General features: G+C 51.2%; 1 protein-coding gene across 3 annotated transcripts in view; it reads left to right on the top strand.

The window, feature by feature from the left end:
* The window catches only part of akap11 (A kinase (PRKA) anchor protein 11), a 92254-nt gene that overhangs the window by 507 nt on the left and 66275 nt on the right, over window positions 1–25472 (top strand). Inside the window, exon 1 of one of the 3 annotated variants that reach the window (XM_078232296.1) lies at window positions 5409–5426. The exons of the other annotated variants lie outside the window; for them this stretch is intronic. The gene's annotated coding sequence lies outside the window, so the exon portion shown is untranslated. Of the gene's footprint in view, window positions 1–5408; window positions 5427–25472 lie in introns of those variants that run through there. 3 annotated transcript variants of the gene reach the window in all.

The raw sequence follows: 25472 nt of genomic DNA, 5'->3' as shown, positions 1-25472 counted from the left end.
CGGTGGGGGGGGAGTGGGGTTGGTGGCGGGGGGGAGTGGGGGTGGTGGCGGGGGGGGGAGTGGTGGTGGTGGCGGGGGGGAGGAGTGGGGGTGGTGGCGGGGGGGGGAGTGGGGGTGGTGGCGGGGGGGGGAGTGGGGGTGGTGGCGGGTGGGGGTGGTGGCGGCAGGGGGAGTGGGGGTGGTGGCGGGGGGGTGAGTGGGGGTGGTGGCGGGGGGTGAGTGGGGGTGGTGGCGGGGTGGGGGTGGCGGGGGGGGATGGCGGGGGGGGGAGTGGGGGTGGTGGCGGGGGGGGGAGTGGGGGTGGCGGCGGGGGGGGGAGTGGGGGTGGCGGCGGGGGGGGGAGTGGGGGTGGCGGCGGGGGGAGTGGGGGTGGCGGCGGGGGGGGAGTGGGGGTGGCGGCGGGGGGGGGAGTGGGGGTGGCGGCGGGGGGGGGAGTGGGGGTGGCGGCGGGGGGGGGAGTGGGGGTGGCGGCGGGGGGGGGAGTGGGGGTGGCGGCGGGGGGGGGAGTGGGGGTGGCGGCGGGGGGGGGAGTGGGGGTGGCGGCGGGGGGGGAGTGGGGGTGGCGGCGGGGGGGGGAGTGGGGGTGGCGGCGGGGGGGGGGAGTGGGGGTGGCGGCGGGGGGGGAGTGGGGGTGGCGGCGGGGGGGGGGAGTGGGGGTGGCGGGGGGGGGAGTGGGGGTGGCGGGGGGGGAGTGGGGGTGGCGGGGGGGGTGGTGGGGGTGGCAGGGGGGGGGAGTGGGGGTGGCGGGGGGGAGAGTGGGGGTGGCGGGGGGGGGAGTGGGGGTGGCGGGGGGGGAGTGGGGGTGGCGGGGGGGAGTGGGGGTGGCGGGGGGGGGAGTGGGGGTGGCGGGGGGGAGAGTGGGGGTGGCGGGGGGGGGAGTGGGGGTGGCGGGGGGGGAGTGGGGGTGGCGGGGGGGGAGTGGGGGTGGCGGGGGGGGAGTGGGGGTGGCGGGGGGGGAGTGGGGGTGGCGGGGGGGGGAGTGGGGGTGGCGGGGGGGGGAGTGGGGGTGGCGGGGGGGGAGTGGGGGTGGCGGGGGGGGAGTGGGGGTGGCGGGGGGGAGAGTGGGGGTGGCGGGGGGGGAGTGGGGGTGGCGGGGGGGGAGTGGGGGTGGCGGGGGGGGGAGTGGGGGTGGCGGGGGGGGAGTGGGAGTGGCGGGGGGGGGAGTGGGGGTGGCGGCGGGGGGAGTGGGGGTGGCGGCTGCGGGGGGGGGAGTGGGGGTGGGGGTGGGGGGGAGTGGGGGTGGGGTGGGGGCGGGGGGGGAGTGGGGGTGGTGGCGGGGGGGAGTGGGGGAGGTGGCGGGGGCGGGGGGGGAGTGGGGGTGGTGGCGGGGGGGGAGTGGGGGTGGTGGCGGGTGGGGGAGTGGGGGTGGTGGCGGGGGGGGGAGTGGGGGTGGTGGCGGGTGGGGGAGTGGGGGTGGTGGCGGGGGGGGGGAGTGGGGGTGGTGGCGGGGGGGGGAGTGGGGGTGGTGGCGGGGGGGGAGTGGGGGTGGTGGCGGGGGGGGAGTGGGGGTGGTGGCGGGGGGGGGAGTGGGGGGTGGTGGCGGGGGGGGGAGTGGTGTTGGTGGCGGGGGGGGGGAGTGGGGGTGGTGGCGGGGGGGGGGAGTGGTGGCGGTGGCGGGGGGGAGTGGTGGCGGGGGGGGAGTGGTGGCGGGGGGGAGGAGTGGGGGTGGTGGCGGGTGGGGGTGGTGGCGGGGGGGGGAGTGGGGGTGGTGGCGGGGGGGGGAGTGGGGGTGGTGGCGGGGGGGGGAGTGGGGGTGGTGGCGGGGGGGGGAGTGGGGGTGGTGGCGGGGGGGGGAGTGGGGGTGGTGGCGGGGGGGGAGTGGGGGTGGTGGCGGGGGGGGAGTGGGGGTGGTGGCGGGGGGGGAGTGGGGGAGGCGGGGGGGGAGTGGGGGTGGCGGCGGGGGGAGGAGTGGGGGTGGCGGCGGGGGGGGAGTGGGGGTGGCGGCGGGGGGGGGAGTGGGGGTGGCGGCGGGGGGGGGGAGTGGGGGTGGCGGCGGCGGGGGAGTGGGGGTGGCGGCGGGGGGGGAGTGGGGGTGGCGGCGGGGGGGGAGTGGGGGTGGCGGCGGGGGGGAGTGGGGGTGGGGGGGGGGGGGGGAGTGGGGGTGGCGGGGGGGGGGGGAGTGGGGGTGGCGGCGGGGGGGGGAGTGGGGGTGGCGGGGGGGGAGTGGGGGTGGCGGCGGGGGGGGGAGTGGGGGTGGCGGCGGGGGGGGGAGTGGGGGTGGCGGCGGGGGGGGGAGTGGGGGTGGCGGCGGGGGGGGAGTGGGGGTGGCGGCGGGGGGGGGTAGTGGGGGTGGCGGCGGGGGGGGAGTGGGGGTGGCGGCGGGGGGGGGAGTGGGGGTGGCGGCGGGGGGGGAGTGGGGGTGGCGGCGGGGGGGGAGTGGGGGTGGCGGCGGGGGGGGAGTGGGGGTGGCGGCGGGGGGGGAGTGGGGGTGGCGGCGGGGGGGAGTGGGGGTGGCGGCGGGGGGGGGAGTGGGGGTGGCGGGGGGGGAGTGGGGGTGGCGGGGGGGGAGTGGGGGTGGCGGGGGGGAGTGGGGATGGCGGGGGGGGAGTGGGGGTGGCGGCGGGGGGGGGAGTGGGGGTGGGGGCGGCGGCGGGGGGGGAGTGGGGGTGGTGGCGGGGGCGAGGGGGGAGTGGGGGTGGGGGCGAGGGGGGAGTGGGGGTGGTGGCGGGGGGGGGGGAGTGGGGGTGGTGGCGGGGGGGCGGAGTGGGGGTGGCGGGGGGGGAGTGGGGATGGCGGGGGGGGAGTGGGGGTGGCGGCGGAGTGGGGGTGGCGGCGGGGGGGGAGTGGGGGTGGGGGCGGCGGCGGGGGGGGGGAGTGGGGGTGGTGGCGGGGGCGGGGGGGGAGTGGGGGGTGGTGGCGGGGGGCGGAGTGGGGGTGGTGGCGGGGGGGGGAGTGGGGGTGGTGGCGGTGGAGTGGGGGTGGTGGCGGGGGGGGGAGTGGGGGTGGTGGCTGGGGGGGTGTGGGGGTGGTGGCGGGGGGGGGTGTGGGGGTGGTGGCGGGGGGGGGGGAGTGGGGGTGGTGGGGGGGAGAGGGGCTGGTGGGGGGGGGAGTGGGGCTTGTGGGGGGGGGAGTGGGGCTGTTGGGGGGGGGAGTGGGGCTGTTGGGGGGGGGAGTGGGGCTGGTGGGGGGGGGGAGTGGGGCTGGTGGGGGGGGGAGTGGGGCTGGTGGGGGGAGTGGGGGTGGTGGGTGGGGGGCGGGAGTGGGGGTGGTGGGGGGGGGAGTGGGGGTGGTGGTGGGGGTGGGAGTGGGGGGGGTGGCGGGGGGGGGAGTGGGGGGGGTGGCGGGGGGGGGGTGGCGGGGGGGGAGTGGGGGGGGTGGCGGGGGGGGGGAGTGGGGGGGTGGCGGGGGGGGGGAGTGGGGGGGTGGCGGGGGGGGGAGTGGGGGGGTGGCGGGGGGGGAGTGGGGGGAGTGGGGGGGGTGGCGGGGGGGGGAGTGGGGGGGGTGGCGGGGGGGGCAGTGGGGGGGGGTGGCGGGGGGGGGGTGGCGGGGGGGGGGGGGGGAGTGGGGGTGGCGGCCGGGGGGGGAGTGGGGGTGGCGGCCGGGGGGGGGAGTGGGGGTGGCGGCCGGGGGGGGAGTGGGGGTGGCGGCGGAGGGGGGGAGTGGGGGTTGGGGGGGGGGAGTGGGGGGGGCAGTGGGGGTTGGGGGGGGGCAGTGGGGGTGGGGGGGAGTGGGGGGGGCAGTGGGGGTGGGGGGGGGTGGGGGGGGGAGTGGGGGGGGGTGGGGGGGGGAGTGGGAGTGGGGGGGGGGGGGAGTGGGAGTGGGGGTGGGGGGGGCGGCGGGGGGGGAGTGGGGGGGCGGCGGGGGGGGAGTGGGGGTGGCGGCGGGGGGGAGTGGGGGTGGCGGCGGGGGGAGTGGGGGGGGCGGCGGGGGGGGAGTGGGGGTGGCGGCGGGGGGGAGTGGGGGTGGCGGCGGGGGGGGAGAGTGGGGCGGGGCGGCGGGGGGGGAGTGGGGGTGGCGGCGGGGGGTAGTGGGGGTGGGGGCGGGGGGGGGAGTGGGGGGGGGGGAGTGGGGTGGGGGCGGGGGGGGGAGTGGGGGGGGGGGAGTGGGGGTGGCGGAAGTGGGGGTGGGGGGGGAGTGGGGGTGGGGGGGGAGTGGGGGTGGGGGGGGAGTGGGGGGGGGAGTGGGGGTGGGGGGGGGAGTGGGGGGGGAGTGGAGGGGGAGTGGGGGTGGCGGCGGGAGGGTGGGGAGTGGGGGGGGGGGGAGTGGTGGTGGCGGGGGGGGGAGTGGGGGGGGAGTGGAGGGGGAGTGGGGGTGGCGGCGGGAGGGTGGGGAGTGGGGGGGGGGGAGTGGTGGTGGCGGGGGGGGGGGAGTGGGGGTGGCGGCGGGGGGGGGGAGTGGGGGTGGCGGCGGGGGGGGGGAGTGGGGGTGGCGGCGGGGGGGGGGAGTGGGGGTGGCAGCGGGGGGGGGGAGTGGGGGTGGCGGCGGGGGGGGAGTGGGGGTGGCGGCGGGGGGGGGGAGTGGGGGTGGCGGCGGGGGGGGGGGAGTGGGGGTGGCGGCGGGGGGGGGGAGTGGGGGTGGCGGGGGGGGAGTGGGGGTGGCGGGGGGGGAGTGGGGGTGGCGGGGGGGGAGGGGAGTGGGGGTGGCGGCGGGGGGGGGAGTGGGAGGCGGCGATGAGGGGGGAGGAGAGGTGGGGGGGTAGGAGGAGGGGGCGGGGTGGTAGGAGATGGGGTAGGAGGGGCTGGTGGAAGGGGTGTGTTGGGGGGGGGTGAGGGAGTGGTGGAAGGGGGAGATGGTAAGAGACCTGGGGAATTACAGAGGGGGGGAGAGGCAGACGGACATGGATACTCAAGTGGATGGAGTGGGGCAACATCCCCAAAAAGATGAGGGTCAGATTGATACACAGTTAGTGACGAATGTAAATGGAAAACAGACATGGGGGAGTCTGGAGACCGTGACATTGGGGAGACGGTGCTGGCAGACAGACCATAAGACATCGGAGCAGAATTAGGCCACTCGGCCCATCGAGTCTGCTCTGCCATTCAATCATGGCTGATATTTTTCTCATCCCTATTCTCCTGCCTTTTCCCCATTCTCCTGCCTTTTCCCCATTCTCCTGCCTTTTCCCCATTCTCCTGCCTTTTCCCCATTCTCCTGCCTTTTCCCCATTCTCCTGCCTTTTCCCCATTCTCCTGCCTTTTCCCCATTCTCCTGCCTTTTCCCCATTCTCCTGCCTTTTCCCCATTCTCCTGCCTTTTCCCCATTCTCCTGCCTTTTCCCCATTCTCCTGCCTTTTCCCCATTCTCCTGCCTTTTCCCCATAACCCCGATCCCCTTATTAATTAAAAAACGATCTATCTCTGTCTTAAAGACACCCAATGATCTGGTCTCCACAGCCTTCTGCGGCAAAGAGTTCCACAGATTCACCACTTGCTGGCTGAAGAAATTCCTCCTCATCTCTGTTTTAAAGAATCGTCCCTTTAGTCTGAGGTTGTACCCTCTGGTTTTAGTTTTTCCTACTAGTGGAAACATCCTCTCCATGTCCGCTCTATCCAGGGTTCGCAGTATCCTGTAAATTTCAATAAGATCCCCCCTCATCCTTCTCAACCCCAACGAGTACAGACCCAGAGTCCTCAACCGTTCCTCATACAACAAGCTCTTCATTCCACGGATCATTTCTGTGAACCTCCTCTGGACCCTTTCCAAGGCCAGCACATCTTTCCTTCGATATGGGGCCCAAAACTGTTCACAATACTCCAAACGGGGTCTGACCAGAACCTTACACAGCCTGCTCTTGTATTCTAGCCCTCTGGACATGAATGCTAACATTGCATTTGCCTTCCTAACTGCCGACTGAACCTGCAAGTTAACCTTAAGAGAATCCTGAACAATGACTCCCAAGTCCCTTTGCGTATCTGATTTCCTAAGCACATTCCCATTTAGAAAACAGTCTATGCCTCCATTCCTCCTTCCAAAGTTCATAACCTCACACTTTTCCACATTGTATTCCATCTGCCACTTCTTTGCCCACTCTCCTAACCTGTCCAAGTCCTTCTGCAGCCCCCCCTGCTTCCTCAATACTACCTGTCCCTCTACATATCTTTGTATCATCTGCAAACTTAGCAACAGTGCCTTCAGTTCCTTCCTCCAAATCGTTAATGTATATTGTGAAAAAGGTATGACAGGTCAGACAGTAGGAGTGAGGTTGTGTTAGGGACGAGAGAGGCAGGGTAGCGGACCAGTAGTGACTGAGGGCATCTCAGAGAAAAGTAGTAAAAAGGTAACAAGTCTGTGATAACATTTGGATCATTTTGCAGAAACAGTGGCATAAATTGCCCCTTAGTGTCAAGGGGCTAGCAGGGTAGGTATGTGGGATTGTTGTCAGTGCAAGCTCGATGGGCCAAACGGCCTCCTGCTGCACTGTAGGGATTCTATGATTCTTCAATGAAATAGAGTTAAATGGATTTGATCTGGCTAATTGCAGGGATGTGTTTGTCGGGTTACTGAGGTTGGGAAGTAAATATTCCCAGGTGCTTGAGTTTTAGAAAAGACAGGCAAAGAGAAAAAGGAGGGCGGTCAGCTCTGACATCAAGGCAATAGTGAGAATCTATAGAATCAGTGTGGATGGAGCAACACCACAGAACAGAACAGAAAACACTGGGAGAGAATTTCTAGGGCCCATAAGTGTAATCATAGAGTTGAATGAAGTATGCAACAGAGTAATGTGATAATTATGGGACACTTTAATCTTCATATGGACTGAGCAAACCAAATTTATGGAAAGATATTTGAGACAGTTTTGTAGAAATAAACGCTGAGGTATCGACTAGGCAATTTTGGCGATTGTGTAATGATACGGGGTTATTAATGTTGTAAAGTGTCCTTTGGGAGACGCAATAATCATAGAAACCCTACAGCACAGAAAGAGGCCATTCGGCCCATCGAGTCTGCACTGGCCACAATCTCACCCAGGGACCCCATATCCCTACATATTTACCCACTAATCCCTCTAACCTATGCATCTCAGGACACTAAGGGCAAATTTAGCATGGCCAATCAACCTAACCCGCACATCTTTGGACTGTGGGAGGAAATTTCAATAATGGAAATGTGGCTGGAAAATGGTGAGGATTGAGTATTTAAGAGAAAGATATAAAGTGTTCAGAAAATATATGGAAGGATACAAGAGAGATGGGGACGTAGTACTGATTAGGGAAGACTTTGTAATGTTGGGAAAAGATGATGCACTTGAGGGACCAAGGACAAATCCACTTGGTCAGAGTTACAAAGCAAAAAGGGTAAAACCACACTTCTAGGGGTGTGGTTGTCCCGAGTAATGAGAGATAGAGGAACACATTTTCAGGGCAATCACAGAACTGTGCAACAAATATTGAGTGGTGAAACTGAGGAACTTTAATTACTCCCAAATTGTTTGTGAGGACGTTAGAGTGAAGGGTAAGAAGGGACAAGAATTTCTGAAATCTGATGAAGAGAACGTCTTTGATCAGTTTGTCCCCGGTCCAACTAACAAAGAAGCATTGCTGAATCTGATGCTGAGAAATGAGGTAGACCAAGTGGACTGAATGCCTGTGGGGGCGGATTTGGGTAAGAGTGATCATCATATGAAGTTTAGATTAGTAATGGAGGAGAGCCAGGAACAATCTAAAGTTTAAATTGAAAGGGGATCAACCAGAGTAAAATGGAACAAAGGAAAATATGGGTGATGTTTAAGGAGAAGATGTTTTTGGTACAGACTAGGTACATTTCAACAAAAGGGAAAGGTAAAGGAACCAAAGCCAGGGCTCCTTGGATGATGATGAAGATAGAGAGCATGATGAAACAGAAAAGGAGGGTTTTGATGCACGTCAGGTGAATTATTCCTGCACAAATCAGTTCTAATACAGCAAGAGGGGTGAGGCGAAGAGGAAAATAAAGTGGGCAAAGAGCGAAAGTGAGAACAGAATGGCAGTGAACAAAAATGGGAACCCAAAAATCTCCTACTGGCATGGGAAATCAAGTTGGTAGTTAGAAGTGCAGTGGGTTAGAACATAGAAAGCCACAGCACAAACAGGCCCTTCGGCCCACAAGTTGCGCCGATCACATCCCCACCTCTAGGCCTATCTATAGCCCTCAATCCCATTAAATCCCATGTACTCATCCAGAAGTCTCTTAAAAGACCCCAACGAGTTTGCTTCCACCACCACCGACGTCAGCCGATTCCACTCACCCACCACCCTCTGAGTGAAAAACTTACCCCTGACATCTCCTCTGTACCTACCCCCCAGCACCTTAAACCTGTGTCCTCTCGTAGCAACCATTTCAGCCCTTGGAAATAGCCTCTGAGAGTCTACCCTATCCAGACCTCTCAACATCTTGTAAACCTCTATCAGGTCACCTCTCATCCTTCGTCTCTCCAGGGAGAAGAGACCAAGCTCCCTCAACCTATCCTCATAAGGCATGCCCCCCAATCCAGGCAACATCCTTGTAAATCTCCTCTGCACCCTTTCAATGGCTTCAACATCTTTCCTGTAATGAGGTGACCAGAACTGCGCGCAGTACTCCAAGTGGGGTCTAACCAGGGTCCTATAAAGCTGCAGCATTATCTCCCGACTCCTAAACTCAATCCCTCGATTAATGAAGGCCAGTACGCCTTCTTGACCGCATCCTCCACCTGCGAGGCCGATTTAAGAGTCCTATGGACCCGGACCCCAAGGTCCTTCTGATCCTCTACACTGCTAAGAATGGTACCCTTCATATTATACTGCTGCTTCATCCCATTGGATCTGCCAAAATGGATCACCACACACTTATCCGGGTTGAAGTCCATCTGCCACTTCTCCGCCCAGTCTTGCATTCTATCTATGTCTCGCTGCAACTTCTGACATCCCTCCAAACTATCCACAACACCACCTACCTTGGTGTCGTCAGCAAACTTACCAACCCATCCCTCCACTTCCTCATCCAGGTCATTTATGAAAATGACAAACAGCAAGGGTCCCAGAACAGATCCCTGGGGCACTCCACTGGTCACTGACCTCCATGCAGAGAAAGACCCCTCCACAGCCACTCTCTGCCTTCTGCAGGCAAGCCAGTTCTGGATCCACAAGGCAACAGCCCCTTGGATCCCATGCCCTCTCACTTTCTCAAGAAGTCTTGCATGGGGGACCTTATCGAACGCCTTGCTGAAGTCCATATAGACCACATCCACCGCTCTTCCTTCGTCAATGTGTTTGGTCACATTTTCAAAGAACTCAACCAGGCTCGTAAGGCACGACCTGCCCTTGACAAAGCCGTGCTGACTACTTTTGATCATACTAAACTTCTCTAGATGATCATAAATCCTGTCTCTCAGGATCCTCTCCATCAACTTACCAACCACTGAGGTTAGACTCACCGGTCGGTAATTTCCCGGGCTGTCCCTGTTCCCTTTCTTGAATATAGGGACCACATCTGCAATCCTCCAATCCTCTGGAACCTCTCCCGTCTCCATCGACGATGCAAAGATCATCGCCAAAGGCTCCGCAATCTCCTCCCTCGCCTCCCACAGTAACCTGGGGTACATCCCATCCGGTCCCGGCGACTTACCAACCTTGATGCCATTCAATAGTTCCAACACATCCTCTTTCTTTATGTCCACATGCTCGATCCTTTCTGTCCACCGCAAACCAGCAGTACAACCACCCAGATCCCTTTCCACCGTGAATACCGAGGTAAAGTATTCATTAAGCAGCTCCGCCATTTCTAACGGTTCCGCACAAACTTTTCCCCCTTCACCTTTTAAGGGTCCTATGCCTTCACATCTCATCCTTTTACTCTTGACATATTTGTAGAAAGCCTTGGGATTCTCCTTAATCTTACCCGCCAAGGCCTTCTCATGACCCCTTCTCGCTCTCCTAATTTCCTTCTAAAGCTCCTTCCTACATCCCGTATACTCCTCTAAATCCTTAACACCTCCTAGCTCTCTGAACCTTCTGTACGCCTCTCTTTTCTTATTCACCAGGTTCATCACAACCTTCGTGCACCACGGTTCCCGTACCCTACCAACACCCCCCTGTCTCATCGGAACGTTGTCATGCAGAGCTCCAGACAAACATTCCTTGAAAATCCTCCACTTTCCTTCGGTACTTTTCCCCAAGAATGCCTCCTTCCAATTTACCCGTCTAATTTCCTCCCTGATGACACTGTATTTCCCTTTACTCCAGAGAAACACTTTCCTAGCCTGCCTGATCCTATCTCTTGCCAATGCTATCGTGAAGGAGATAGAATTATGATCGCTATCCCCAAGATGCTCACCCACCGAGAGATCCTCCACCTGTCCAGGTTCATTAGCCAGCACCAGATCAAGTACAGCCTCTCCTCTAGTAGGCTTATCCACATACTGTGTCAGGAAACTCTCCTGGACACACCTAACAAACTCCTCTCCATCCAAACCCCTAGCCCTAGGGATATTCCAATCTATGTTTGGGAAATTAAAATCTCCCATCACGACAACTCTGTTATTCCTACATCTCTCCAGGATCTGTTTCCCCATCTGCTCCTCAACATCTCTGTTACTATTGGGCGGCCTATAGAAAACACCCAGCAACGTTACCGACCCCTTCCTGTTCCTAACCTCCACCCACAGAGACTCCGTAGTCAATCCCTCCACGGCGTCCACCTTCTCTATTAGGAACACAGAGTGTGATATATGCTTAGGGGCACAGGACAAGGCTGCAATACTTAATGAGAACGTTGTATTGATGTTTACAAAAGAACAGGATGCTGACGAAATATTCTTGGAAGCAGAGATGGTAGGGGTAATAGATGAGATGAAAATTGAGAGGCAGGATTCCAATCTTCCCCAGATACAGGGGAGGTGCCAGAGGATTGGAGAGTGGTAAACATGACACTCTTAATCAAGAAAAGAGTGTCAGGACAATCCTAACAACAACAGGCTGGTCACTTTAACATCAATGGTGGATAAGGTTTTTAAAATAATCAGGACGAAGGATCAACAGAGATTTGGAAAGGTTTGTGTTAATTGATGTGAGACAGCAGAGATTTGTAAAAGGCAGATCGTGTTTGACTATTCAAATTGAATTTTTTGATGAAGTAACTGCTAAAGTTAATGAGGAGAATGCAATGGAGGTTGTCTATATGGGTTTTAAGAAAGCTTTTGACAGAGTATGATATACAAGACTTGTTAACAAAACTGAGGGTCGTGGAATAGGAGGGTTAATGTCAGTTTGGATATTTAAAAATAGATCAAGGGTACAAAACAGCAAGTTGTGATAGATGGTTATTCTTCAGACAGGCGGATGGTGGACAGTGGCGTTTCCCCAAGGGTCATGTTTGGATCATCAAAATTTATTGATGATATCAAAAATGGAGGTGTGACAATCAGTGACGCAATACCAATCAATTATACAATTGCTAATGTAGCATTCCTAAAGAGTGCAACTTTAAGTGAATCAGATTTTCCCATTATAGCCTTTCTCATCAGAAAAAAGAAATTATTAAACTGTATACTTTGAAATACTTTGCATTGCCATGTCCCTATATTAATAAATGAAGTAACTTTTAAAATTAATTCAAAAATATAAAATAAATACGTTGGCTCTTTCTACGAGCCTTCCCACTTGCCATAGAGCCTTCTGTCTCTCCCATATGCTGCTTTCTTTTCTTGGACCCTTGCTGTGAGTGAGGGTTGGGAGAAGAAGAGCGAGCGGCAAGAAGAGCTGCTTTGGAGCTAGAGCAGCATCGAGTTGTCGAGGCAAGCCGCATGCAGGAGGGTCGGCAAATGGGAGAGGCTGCTCCAAAACGGTGCCAATCTGGCCCCACAGCCTGACATCGGACCCTGCGTGAAACAATGTTAAAATGAAACTCCCAATATCAAATATCAGCCCCATTAACTGCCTGATGTTAAAAATGTGGCAACTTAAAGTGGGGAATTACTGCAGTAGGTTGTAGATCAGCTCACAAAATGGGCAGACAAGTGGCAGAATTTAATACCGAGGAGCGTGAGGTGATGCATTTTGACAGAAGGGGGAGGGGAGAGGTAGTATGGAAAAAATGTTGTAGCTGTAAAGCCTGTGTAGGATTGGAGGCTCTGGGGTTTCAAGTACATTGATCTTTGAAGGGGGCAGAATGAATTGAGGGTGTTAGCAAAGCATATGGAAAGACTGATTGGAGAAGCTGGAGTTGTTCTCCTTGGAGCAAAAGAGTTTGAGGGGAAATTTGATAGAGGACAACATGATGACAGGTATCGTTAAGATAGACAAAGAAAAATCTGTCCCCATTAGCTGTTCTAATGAGGATAGGGGGACACAGATTGAAGGTTTTGTGAGAGAGAGACCGGGAGCTGTAAAGGAGAGCTTTTTTTTACACAATGAGTGGTTATCACCTGGAACCCACTGCCAATGAAGCTGGTGCAAGTGGAGAAAATCAATAATTTGAAAAGGAGATTGGACCAGCATGCAAAGGAAATAAATTTGCAGATTATAGAGTGGGAGAATGGGACTGACTGTTATTCTAGGTTTTTCACTGAGTTTGCAGCCTGTTATGGTTCAGGTCAAAAACTCCAAAGTGTTTTATGGAGCCCACCTGGATCATAAGTTTTGCATCTTGAATTTAGCTAGGATAAGCATGAAATGTTTCATTTCAGGTATGATTCAAATGACCCACTAGGGAGCTTTCGTCAAAAGGGGCGGCACGGTAGCACAGTGGTTAGCACTGCTGCTTCACAGCTTCAGGGACCTGGGTTCGATTCCTGGCTTGGGTCACTGTCTGTGTGGAGTTTGTACATTCTCCTCGTGTCTGCGTGGGTTCCCTCCGGGTGCTCCGGTTTCCTCCCACAGTCCAAAGATGTGCAGGTTAGGTTGATTGGCCATGCTAAAATTGCCCCTTTGTGTCCTGAGATGCGTAGATTAGAGGGATTAGAGGGTAAATATGTAGGGATATGGGGGTAGGGCCTGGGTGGGATTGTGGTTGGTGCAGAGTTGATGGGCCAAATGGCTTCTTTCTGCACTGTAGGGTTTCTATGATTCTATGAAAAAAAGGTTTAAGAATATTGTTAACATGTTTGGAAAGAAAATTAGCAATAACTTTTATCAATTACAAACAAAAACAAAACAACCAGGATAATGTATAACCTTTAACAAATATATCTAAGATGTTCCAATCAAACCAAAACCTTCCATAGACAAAACCCTTTTAAAAAGTTCAACGTAGCAAAGTCTAATGCTCACGTGATACTGGAATTGAATCCTTTGGATGAATGCTGCAGCTCTGTTGATATACTCAGAACAGCTTCCCAGAACCCTAGGGAGAGACTCTGGTCAAGCCACCAACAGCAGATTCTCCTCTTCAGAAAGGCAAGACCTTATTTTCAGATAGCCAACAGAATTTCCAAATAAACAGGGGGAGAGAGAAAAAAACACTTCTTTTCAGCTTGCTGTCCCTTCTAAAAATCAACCTGCAGCTCAGAACTGAAAATGAAAGAGCTCCTGTCACCTGACCTGCCAACCAGTTTTCCTCCTAACAATGCAGGGTCATAAAACTAATCTCAGAAAGTACCTGAGGCCCCCATTTAAGCCACTTAAGGAGCAATAAAAAGACACCTGGTAGACAGCTCGGCGGCAATGAGAAACACTGAAGCTGTGAGAGCTCCAGAGATCAGGATTTTTTAAAAAACCTTCCTTAAAGGTACACTAATGTCACAAGCCCTCTATTTTCATCTCAGTATTTTAATAACGTGCTGCCAGTGCTTTTTTATACATGTTGTTCAGTGGCAGTGTCATTGCTGACAGCGATGCAGTGTAATTATTAATTATGATCTGTGGTTTCATCCTTTTATACTGTTTACATAGATTCACTATTGGGAATAAATTTTACTTGCTTTGAAGCTTCGGGGGGGTGAAATTTGCTTTAACTTTGACAGTGTTCATACCAGTGATTCTCCCACTGTAAGATGACAAAGACTGTCTCCTGAATATTGAAGGGTATGTGACATTTAGGAAGGACAGGAGACTAGTGAAAGGCGGAGGGGTAGCTCTGTTAATTAAGGATGACATTGGTACAATTGAGAACCTACCTTAGTTCTGGAGAGCAAGACATAGAAACAGTTTTGATGGAAATGAGAAATAGTAAAGAACAATACAGCACAGGAACAGGCCCTTCAGCCCTCCAAGCCCGTGCCGCTCCCTGGTCCAAACTAGACCATTCTTTTGTATCCCTCCATTCCCACTCCGTTCATATGGCTGTCTAGATAAGTCTTAAACGTTCCCAGTGTGACCGCCTCCACCACCTTGCCTGGCAGCGCATTCCAGGCCCCCACCACCCTCTGTGTAAAAACATAAGTCACTTGTGGGGAATGGTTTATAGGTTTGTGTACTGTGAGCACTTTTGGTCTCCTTATTTAAGGAAAGATATTATTTCACCGGTAGCAGTTCAGAGAAGCTTCACTAGGATGATCTCCACAGCGGGATTGTCTTCTGAATAAAGGTTAAACAGGTTGGGACTCTACTCATTGGAATTTAGAAGAATGAGTGGTGGTCTCATTGAAACATATAGGATTTTTAAGGGGCTTGACAGAGTAAATGCTGAGATAATGTTTTCTCCTCATGGGAGAATCTAGGACAGGAGGGCATGGTCTCAGTATAAAAGGGTGCAAATTTAAGACTTGAGATGAGGAAGAATTTCTTCTCTGAGGGTTGAGAGTCTTTGGAACTTCTTGCCACAGAGAGCTGTGAGAGCAGAGTCCTTGTGTATATTTAAAGGCTGAGATAGATCGATTTTTGATCAGTAAGGGAATCAAGGGTTACAGGGAAAGGGCAGGAAAGTGGACATGAAGAATGTCGGATCAGCCATGATCCTGTTGAATAATGGAACAGGCTTGAGGGGCCAAATGGTCTACTCCTGTTCCTATTTCTTATGGTCTTATTAAACAATAACCACACTCTAGAATGAAGTATACAGGAAGACTTGAAGGGGGATTGTGAGAAAGACATGGTGATAATCATGGGTTATTTCAACCTACAGATAGATTGGGAGAATCAGTTTGACAAAGGTAGCTGGATGATGAGTTTGTGGAGTGTTTTTGTGACAGTTTATTAGAGCAGCAAGTTCCAGCACCAACCAGAGAGCAGGTACAGTGGTTAGCACTGCTGCCTTACAGCGCCGGGGCCCAGGTTCAATTCCCAGCTTGGGTCACTGTCTGTCTGAGTCGGCACGTTCTCCCTGTGTGGGTTTCCTCCCACAATCCGAAAGACATGCTGGTTAGGTGCATTGGCCATGCTAAATTCTCCCTCACTGGTGCCAGAGTGTGGCGACTAGGGGATTTTCACAGTAACTTTAGTGTTAATGTAAACCTATTTGTGACATTTATACTAGATTTGATAATGTGCAATAAGACAGGATTAATGAATGACCTCTGAGTGAAGTTGCCTCTCGATAGCAGTGAGCATCGTATAATTGAACTTCACATTTGGTTTCAGGGAGAGGGGAATGGACCTAAGAATGGTGTTTTAAACTTGGTGTATAATTCTGCAAAGATGGATGGTAGGTCAGAGTATTAGACAGAATATGGCATAAATGAGTCTTTTTTCTGATTGGCAGTAACGAGTGGGGTTCCGCAGGGATCTGTGCTAGGACCCCAATTGTTCACATTATATATTAATGATTTGGAAGAGGGAACTGAATGTATTATCTCCAAATTTGCAGATGATACAAAGTTGAGTGGGAGGGTGAGCTGTGAGAAGGATGCAGAGATGCTTCAGCATAATTTGGACAGGCTGAGTGTGTGGGCATGTGCATCGCAGATGCAGTATAATGTGGATAAATGTGAGGTTATCCACTTTGGTAGCAATAATAGGAAGATTATTACTTGAATGGGTAGAAATTGAGAGAGGTGGATACTCAACGAGATCTTGGAGTCCACGTGCATCAGTCGCTGAAAGTAAGCGCGCAGGTACAGCAAGCAATAAAGGCGGCAAATGGTATGTTGGCCTTCATAGCGAGAGGATTTGAGTATAAGGATAGGGATGTTTTACTGCAATTGTATAGGGCGTTGGTGAGGCCACACCTGGAGTATTGTGTGCAGTTTTGCTGTCCTTATCTGAGGAACGATGTCCTTGCTATAGAGAGAGTACAGCGAAGGTTTACCAGGCTGATTCCTGGGATGGCAGGTCTGTCATATGAGGAGAAACTAAGTCGATTAGGATTATATTCACTGGAGTTAAAACTTATAACGTAGAAACTTATAAAATTCTAACAGGGTAGATTCAGAAAGAATGTTCCCAATGGTGGGGGAGTCCAGAACTGGGGTCATAGTTTGAGGATAAGGGGGTAAACTTTTTAGAACTGAGGTGAAGAGAAATTTCTTCACCCAGAGGGTGGTGAATGTGTGGAATTCACTACCACCAAATATAGTTGAGGCCAAAATGTTGTCTGATTTCAAGAAGAAATTAGATATAGCTCTTGGAGCTAAAGGGATATGGGGGGCAAGGGAGGATCAGGATATTGAATTCGATGATCATCCATGGTCAAAATGAATGATGGAACAGGCTCGAAGGGCCGAATGGCCTACTCCTGCTTCTTGTTCCTATGTTTCTAAAATAATGAGCAGCAAAAATGACTAAGCCATTAATAATGTGGGAGTAGGAGAGAAAACTATCTAGAAATATAAAAACAAAGTTTCTGCAGGTATTTAAAGGGGAAAAGTGTAACTCAGGTGAGTATTGGTCCGCTAGAGAGTAAGAATGGGGAATTAATGATGGAAAATAAGGAAAGGGGGGATGAATTCAACAGATATTTTGTCTTCACCTTAGAGGCAGAAGTGACATTCCAGAAATAATTGTGAATCAGGAGGTGGAAAGGAGGATGACAATCACCAGGGAAAGGGTATTTAGAAACTTCTTAGAACTAAAGGCTAGCAAGTCCCCAGGTCCTAGGATCTGAAAAGAAGTGGCTGCTGAGATAATAGATGCATTGGTTTAACTTTTCCAACATTCCCTACATTCTGGAAAGGTCCCATCAGATTGGAAAATAGCAAATGTGACTCTTCTATTCTAGAAAGGAGGCAGACAGAAAGCCAGCTAGCTTAATATCTCGTAAGAAAATTGCTGGAATCAGGCTAAGTTGGGGGTTATAGCAGGACACTTAGAAAATCTCAGTGCAATCGTGCAGAATCTACATGGAGTTGTGAAAGGGAAATCATGTTTGACTAATTTATTGGAGTTCTTTGAGTAAGTAATACGCATGTGGGTAAGGGGAACCTGCGGAGGTGGTGTACTTAAGATTTTCAAGAGGCATAGCACAGATGGAGGATTGGTTAGCTAACAGAATACAGAGTGTGCATAAATGGGTCATTTTTGGTTTGGCAAGAAGTGATAACTGAAGTGCCACACGGATCAGTGCTGGGGCTTCAACTATTTGCGATTTGTACCAGTGAGATGAATGAAAGGACCAAACGTACGGTTGCTAAATTTGCTGCTGACAGAAATTGCTGCTGCAGTGTCGCTGAATGGGAACTACTTAAAATGGAAAAACGATGGTGACAGCAGAAATACTCTTCTGTGGATCAGCCTCTGACAAATTTTATCGGAGGCTATTTGTACTTGGTGAATTGTACGCTCACACGTCACATGCTTCCTGCTGTATATCAGTATAAAGTATCCTGATTGGTTAACACCTGCCAGCCTATTAAATGCTGATCAACAGTGGAACTGCTGTGAGACAAAGTGTTTCATCTTGGGCAGAGTGGCAGGCAGTAAGCTGGTGGACTCTGAGATAACCAGGACCACGTGCTTAAGCAGATGTTGCTTGCTGTGAGATGGTCTGATTTAAGGATGTGGCTTGGACCTGGGCAGATTGTGTAATATGTGAAGAAGAGGCTCGAGTTGGGGTAGAAACAGCAAGTGCGAATGCTTGGAAATGGGAAGTGAGAATGTGAGTGTCGGCAATCCTCAGCAGACCCATCAGTGTCAACCGCTGAATGGTTTGGATGGCGGCTATTTGTCAGAGCTCGTATGGTGCAAGTAAGACAATGTCTTCCTGAGGAGGGATCAGTGGACGTTATATGCACAGACTTCCACAAACCCTCTGGTGATATGTTCAATAGCAATTTAGAGAGTTTAGCAAGCTGGGAAGAGGGGAAAACTGATGACTGCGTGAAGATTGTCTCAATTAAACTTTGAGAGACAATAAGGGAATAGTGACTTCAAAATGGAAATTAGATATCCACATTGGACAAGGTTACGCTGAAATAGGAAGAGTTTAGGGACATGAATGTGGAATTTGAAACACAAACATAGCCATGATTAATAGTGGGGCTGGATTAAGGGGCCAAGTGGTCGTCTTTTCCTACTTCACATATTCATATGAAATGGAGGTCTGTCCTTGCATTTTAGTGTTTATACAATTTCAGATTGCTTTTCCTTAGTGTTAAATATACCTCTCCCGCACAGAAACAGGCTCTGTACCTGTGTTTATATTCCACATGAGCCTCCTCCTACCTTACTTCATCTCACCATGTATCTATTATTCATTTATTTCTGATGACACCACTGCAAAGTTTGTGTAATGTTCTTTAGTGTTAAATTTGTGTAGAAAATGGAGTTGTTAGAACATAAATGGATGGACAGGGTGGTGTATTATACAGACAGCTGAGGGTCTGCAGTTGTGTGTTCAGGAGGGAGATGAGATACTATTCCTGACGGTTAAGTTAAGCTTGATTCCAGGAATATTGAAGATCAGAGGAACTGATGAAGTGGGAAGACAGCAGATTGCATGGTTTATGATGATCAGTCTGTAATGCTTGCACCATTAGTGAGTGCTGCTTTAGCTCCTTCCCATCCATCAGTTTGTGAGGTAGCTGAGTGGATGTCTAGGACAAGTTTTTCAATTCTGGCCTTTCATTCCTGACACATCAGCCACGACTGAAAGCTGGAACTGGAGTTTGCGTGTTCTTTGAAGAACTCCATCATTGTTCACACCTAGATCCGTATGCAGACATTGTTGATTTAGATACATGGAAGGAGATGATAGAAACTGATCCCAGTGAGAGCTGTTCTGAGTTTTCAAATGAGGTTATCCTCACTTCTGTGTCATTCTTTAGGAAGTATTGAAAACTACATGGTTGCAGATTTATTACATTGCAGAAGGAAACCATTCAACCCATTGTAACTGCACCAGCTCTCCGAATGAGCAACTCACCTAGTACTATTCTGCCACCTTCTCTCTATAACTGCATATCCTTCCTTTCCAGAGAGCAGTGTCAATGGGATGTGTTTCAAAAATATCTATGATGAATGATGAGATCAATTATGAAATTGCATTCAACATGGTTATAATCATTTCTCCCCCACTCACCCCCCTGAAGATTCCATTTCCTGTGTACTTGTCATCCTGCTTCCCTCAGTGTCTCTTTGTAAAACCCACTGAGGGGCATTTAAATTTTCAGTTGTGTATAGATTGTAATTAGCGCCAGTGAGAAGCTCAGATTCATAGATGATCCAGCCTCTGATTTCAGGTTGAGAGCACCGTGAGGTAGTTGATAAGCTAGTAATAATGGTTGCTGCTGCTTAATATTTGCAAGCATTGGATCAGGTGCACTTTATTTCAGTCACAACTACTGGTTAAAGTTGATCATGTGTGTCAGCTGTTTTGGGTTTTAATGCAATGGCAAGGAGTCATTTTCATTGTTTTCTATACAGGCTTTGTGACAGACGTCTGCATTTAGATCTTTGCCCACTTACCTAACTTATCTGTATCCTTTTGTAGTCTCCTATGGGGTGGTGCAGTGGTTAGCACTGCTGCCTCACAGCGCCAGGGACCCAGGTTTGACTCTGGTCTTGGGTGACTGCCTGTGCGGAGTTTGCACGTTCTCCCCGTGTCTGTGTGGGGTGTCTCTGGGTGCTCCAGTTTCCTCCCATGTCCAAAGATGTGCAGGTAGGTGAAATTCCATGATAAATGCATGGGGTTATAGGGATAGGACGGTGGAGAGGGCCTGGGTGGGTTGCTCTTTTGGAGAGTCGGTGCAAATTTGATAGGCCAGATTGGGATTCTATGGTTCTTATGTCCTCTTCACAACTTACTTTCTTACCTATCTTTGTGTCATCGGCAAATTCAGCAACCATCAGGGACGCTATCAATCCCTTCATCCAAGTCATTTATATAAATTTAATGTATTTTAAAGAGATTTATGCGGATGTTGCCGGGACAGGAAAATTGCAGCTATGAGGAAAGAAAGATTGGATAAGCTGGAGTTGTTCTCCTTGGAAAGGAGAAGGCTGAGGGGAGATTTGATTGAGATGTACAAAATTGTGAGTGGAAGGGAAGGTCCTGTTTTCCTCAGCACAAGGCCAGTGACTCGAGGGTATAGGTTTAAAATGATTGGCAGAATGTTTAGAGGGGAGATGAGGATTTTTCTTTTTCACCCAGAGGGTTGTGAGGATCTGGAACTCTCTGCCTGAAAGGGTAGTCAAGGCAGACACCCTCACCTCATTTAAAAGGTGTCTGGATATTCACCTCAAGCACCGTAACCTGCAGAGTTACGGACCAGATGCTGGGAAGTGAGATTAGGCTGAGTGGCCCGTTTTTCAGTCAGCAAAGACATCATGGGCCTCTTTCTGTGCTGTAGACATTTTACGATTCTATATAGATGTGTGATTTCAAAATTATCTTGGTCTTTTGCAACTTACTGCTTTAAAAAAACAGTATTTTTCAACCATATATCTAATTAAGGAAAGTAACATTGTACAGTTTGAGCGTGGTTGAAACAGCAGATCACCATGGAAGATTTAATTTTAAAATCTTTAACTACATTCAGACTTCAATTTCACTTTGCTTTTCAAAAGAAAAGAGGCTTACAGTGTCTTTCCATGACCTCAGGGTATTCTTTACAGCCAATGAAGTACTTTTGAAGGCACTATAATGTAGGAAAGACAGCAGCCAATTTGCTTACAACAAGCTGCTCCACACAGCTTGGTCATGAATCTGTTTTAGTCGTGTGTGGGAGATAAATATTGGCCAGGACACTGAGGAGATCACTCCTGCTGCTCTTTGAATAGTGTCACAGGATAATTTACTTGGGTGGACATGGTCTCAGTTTAATGTCTCACCTGAAAGGCAGTGCCTTTGACAGTGTGGAGCTCCCTCACTGGGAGTGAGAGCCCGAGAATTATGTTCAGCTCCCAGGAGTGGGACTTGAGCCCACAACCGCCTCAGAAACGAGAGTCCTACAACGAGAGCCACAACTAAAGCCATGTTGTCATGTTTTAAAACATCATTTACATCTGGTGAGTAGCCCCGCACCCCCCCTCCCTTCCCCCACCTCACTCGACCCTGTCAGTACTATTTAAGTTGCATTCTTTGCAAATGATGATTTGTTTGCTGAGAATGATGTTCACTAAATCTCACTCTATCATGAATGTGTGCGGCTCAGACACAGTTCCTGTTGTGAGAATAAAATGGCGGCTGTATTAAGGAGAGTGATTGTTCAATTACTTGTTGAGTGTGACCCTAAGTGACCCCTTGGATAGAAATTTCATTGGATTTAATACTCTAGTCTCTCAAATTAGACCGTCTCTATTTCCGTTTGCTAACATTTCTGTAATTTGAAGGCTTGGATCTTTGCCCAGGGTCCACTGTGTGACTGCACAGAGGAAAATAACTCCACCAGTGGCTTCAGGGTGACATTTTATTGCTAGAGACGTTAAATCAAATGATTGAAAGAAAAATTCAGACATTTCATTTTGGCATTAACTGTGACTCCCACCATGTGAATTTGACATGGGGGAGTTGTGCATTATTAAATTTGTACATCTGATTGATATTATAGCTGTAATTATTTAATTGTTCTGAGTATAACTCCAAATGCACAGCCTGAGTGTGTGCTGGAGGTGGATTCAGTTGAGGCATTTTAAGAGGGAATTGGATTTTCATCTGAAAAGGAAGAATGTGCAGGGTTATGGGGAGAAGGCCGAGGGATTTAGCACTGTATTAATTACTCTTTTGGAGAGCTAGCACCGATGTGTCAGGTGAATGACCTCTTGTGCTGTTACCATTCTATGATTCAAATTGAATGTTGTATTCTGCAGGAGCAGAAACACTTGTGTGTTTTTCAGATACTAAAATAAACCATTTCATGAAATGTGCAAACTGAGTTGCACATTGCCTAATGAATGGATCCTCTTTTCCGAAACCTGCATTAATTAAATAACGCCTCAACTTTTAAATTCTCATTTTTGTTTTCAAATCCCTCCATAGTTTCACCCCTCTTTACCTCTGGAACGTTATGCAACCCTACAATCCACCAAGTTATTTGCGCTCCTCCAAATTTGGCCTTTCCACATTTCTGATCTTAGTTGCTCCGGTAATGTTGGCTTTGCCTTCAGCTGCCTAGGCCTTAACTTCTGGAATGCCCTCCCTGCACTCCTCTTCCCCCTCTTTCCTTCAATGAGGTAATTCTTAAAACCTGCAGCTTTGACCAAGCTTTCTTCATCTGCTCTAATACCTCCTCATGTGACCCAGTGTCAAATTTTGTTTCATTATCTGTCCAGCTTTTCTTTCTAAACTCCAAATCTAAATGAGCTTCCGTTGATTTCCCACAGTCGGCATCCCTCACTCATCTCACATTGCATGTGGTTGAAGTAATCCTAGTGATCCTTTTTGTGTTGGGACTCTGTAGAAATAATTGTATGCTGTATGCAACTGTATTGATGTGGAGATGCCGGCGTTGGACTGGGGTAAACACAGTAAGAAGTCTAACAACACCAGGTTAAAGTCCAACAGGTTTTCTCTTTAAGGTTTTTTTTTAAGGTGAAAACCTGTTGGACTTTAACCTGGTGTTGTTAGACTTCTTACTGTGCAACTGTACTGGCAGAGTGAAGAAATCAGTATGATTGAAAACAGATTGTGGCATTGCTTCCTTGACCTGTTGGGTGTAATTTTTTCCCTTCTCCCTTCTCCCAAAGATAATGTAGTTGGGTATGAAGGGCTGTCCTTGTTTGAAGCATTGTAATAGTCCTGAGGATTTGGAGGAGATGAAAGGAGCCTGTTGTTTTAGCTGTGTGTCCTCATTGAGCCTCAGGACTAAATTCTGTTGAGCAATGTATTATGACAGATGTTACAGATATTCATCATCGCGGCTAATTTAGACCAGAACTCGGCCCCTGTGGATTATGCCACACTTTGTCATTTTTATATGATACTTCAAAATTATATTCTCATTTATAGCTAAGTAACAACTTAGTGAAACAACTATTGGGCTAGTCTAAGAGAAGACTCTAGAAATATCTAGCAATGTCAGAAGCTACAGAAGGATATAGATAGGCTGGAAATTTGGGCAAAGAAATGGCAGATGGAGTTCAATCCTGATAAATGCGAAGTGATGCATTTTGGTAGAAATAATGTAGGGAGGAGCTATACGATAAATGGCAGAACCATAAAGGGTGTAGATACGCAGAGGGACCTGGGTGTGCAAGTCCACAGATCCTTAAAGGTGACGTCACAGGTGGAGAAGGTGGTGAAGAAGGCATACGGCATGCTTGCCTTTATAGGACGGGGCATAGAGTATAAAAGTTGGGGTCTGATGTTGCAGATGTATAGAACGTTGGTTCGGCCGCATTTGGAATACTGCGTCCAGTTCTGGTCGCCACACTACCAGAAGGACGTGGAGGCTTTGGAGAGAGTACAGAGGAGGTTTACCAGGATGTTGCCTGGTATGGAGGGGCTTAGTTATGAGGAGAGATTGGGTAAACTGGGGTTGTTCTCCCTGGAAAGACGGAGGATGAGGGGAGACTTAATAGAGGTGTATAAAATTATGAAAGGCATAGATAGGGTGAACGGTGGGAAGCTTTTCCCCAGGTCGGTGGTGACGTTCACAAGGGGTCATAGGTTCAAGGTGAAGGGGGGGAAGTTTAACACAGATATCAGAAGGACATATTTTACACAGAGGGTGGTGGGGGCCTGGAATGCGCTGTCAGGCAAGGTGGTGGAGGCGGACACACTGGGAACGTTTAAGACTTATCTAGATAGCCACATGAACGGAGTGGGAATGGAGGGATACAAAAGAATGGTCTAGTTTGGACCAGGGAGCGGCACGGGCTTGGAGGGTCGAAGGGCCTGTTCCTGTGCTGTATTGTTCTTTGTATATCAAGGCTGGGATGTGACCTGATGCAGTTCTTTGAATGATGAAGGGGTTTGAAAGGGTAGGGATCGAATAATGAGAGAGGGGAGGGGAGGGGAGTCAGGGAGTGGTCCATAGTGATGAGATAATTGTGATAAATCCAACAGGAAATTCAAAAGAATCATTTTCACCCAGAATGTGGTGAGAATATAGACTTGCAACATGGAGAATTTGATGTGGTTAGCAAAGATCCATTTAAAGAGAAGCTAGGTGGGAAAAAAGGAGTAGGTGTATTGGCATGTCAGTAAGGTTGGATAAGATGGGAAAAGGAGAATTGGTGGGAGTATAGGAAATCCTCTACTGCAGAGTTCAGAGACACTAAGATTACAGCAGAAAAGTGTAATTACAATGCAGTATAAAAAGTTGCTCCAAAACTGATACAAAAGACAGTAGGAAACATAGCTTTGCAAAGAAGGAATGCACAGAGATATAAAGTTTTTCAATAGGGGCATGTCAAATATCTCAAACTGATCTCAGTACATGATATATCCTCAATGAATGGGAAATGCAAGGTATAAATTTGATGGGATCTGATTCCTAGTTTAAAAATGTTCATTAAATTGCTGTTTGTTCACTATCAGCAACACTGAGCATCAGCGACTGTAATTGTGACCACTCTCTTGTGCTAACTGCCCTGAAGTTTCTTGGGGTGATGGCAGTACAAAACAAGCTTCCTGATCTATCCAGGTAACCACATTGAAAAGATACACAACTCGTGACCAGAGTTGCTGATACATTGAAATACTGAGTTAACCTGTGACCACCTCACCGTTCTGCTCCCACTCTGAAGCCACATCTCATTTCTTACTGATCCCAATAGATACCCCATGTAATATTCCAGTACACAACAGCCCCGCATTGATAAGCTGGGAACTCACAATGAGAAATGTGTGCATATATTGAAATAGACTTGTAAATTGAGTTGATGAAGTTCAGTTTGGAACAATACCAAGTCCTTCATGTGCTGGTCTGGGCTGGCACAGAGAGAACAGCACAGTGGCACAGTCGTTAGCACTGCTGCCTCACAGCGCCAGAGACCCAGATTCAATTCCGGCCTCGGGACACTGTGTGTGGAGTTTGCATGTTCTCCTCGTGTCTGCGTGGGTTTCCTCCGGGTGCTCCAGTTTCCCCTCACAGTCCAAAGATGTGCGGGTTACGTTGATTGGCCATGCTAAATTGCCCCTTAGCGTCAGGGGGATTAGCGGAGTAAATATGTGGGGTTATGGGAATAGGGCCTGGGTGGGATTATGGTTGGTGCAGACTCGATGAAATGAATGGCCTCCTTCTGCACTGTAGGGATTCTATGAGAACGAGCAGTATTGTGGATGTTACTGGACTAGTAACCCTGAATAAAAGATCCAGCCACAAGT

Source organism: Mustelus asterias, chromosome 17 (assembly GCF_964213995.1).
Source record: "Mustelus asterias chromosome 17, sMusAst1.hap1.1, whole genome shotgun sequence".
NCBI lineage: Eukaryota > Metazoa > Chordata > Chondrichthyes > Carcharhiniformes > Triakidae > Mustelus > Mustelus asterias.
Note: the sequence above shows the minus strand (reverse complement) of the source record. Positions and strands in the feature narration are given on the sequence as shown.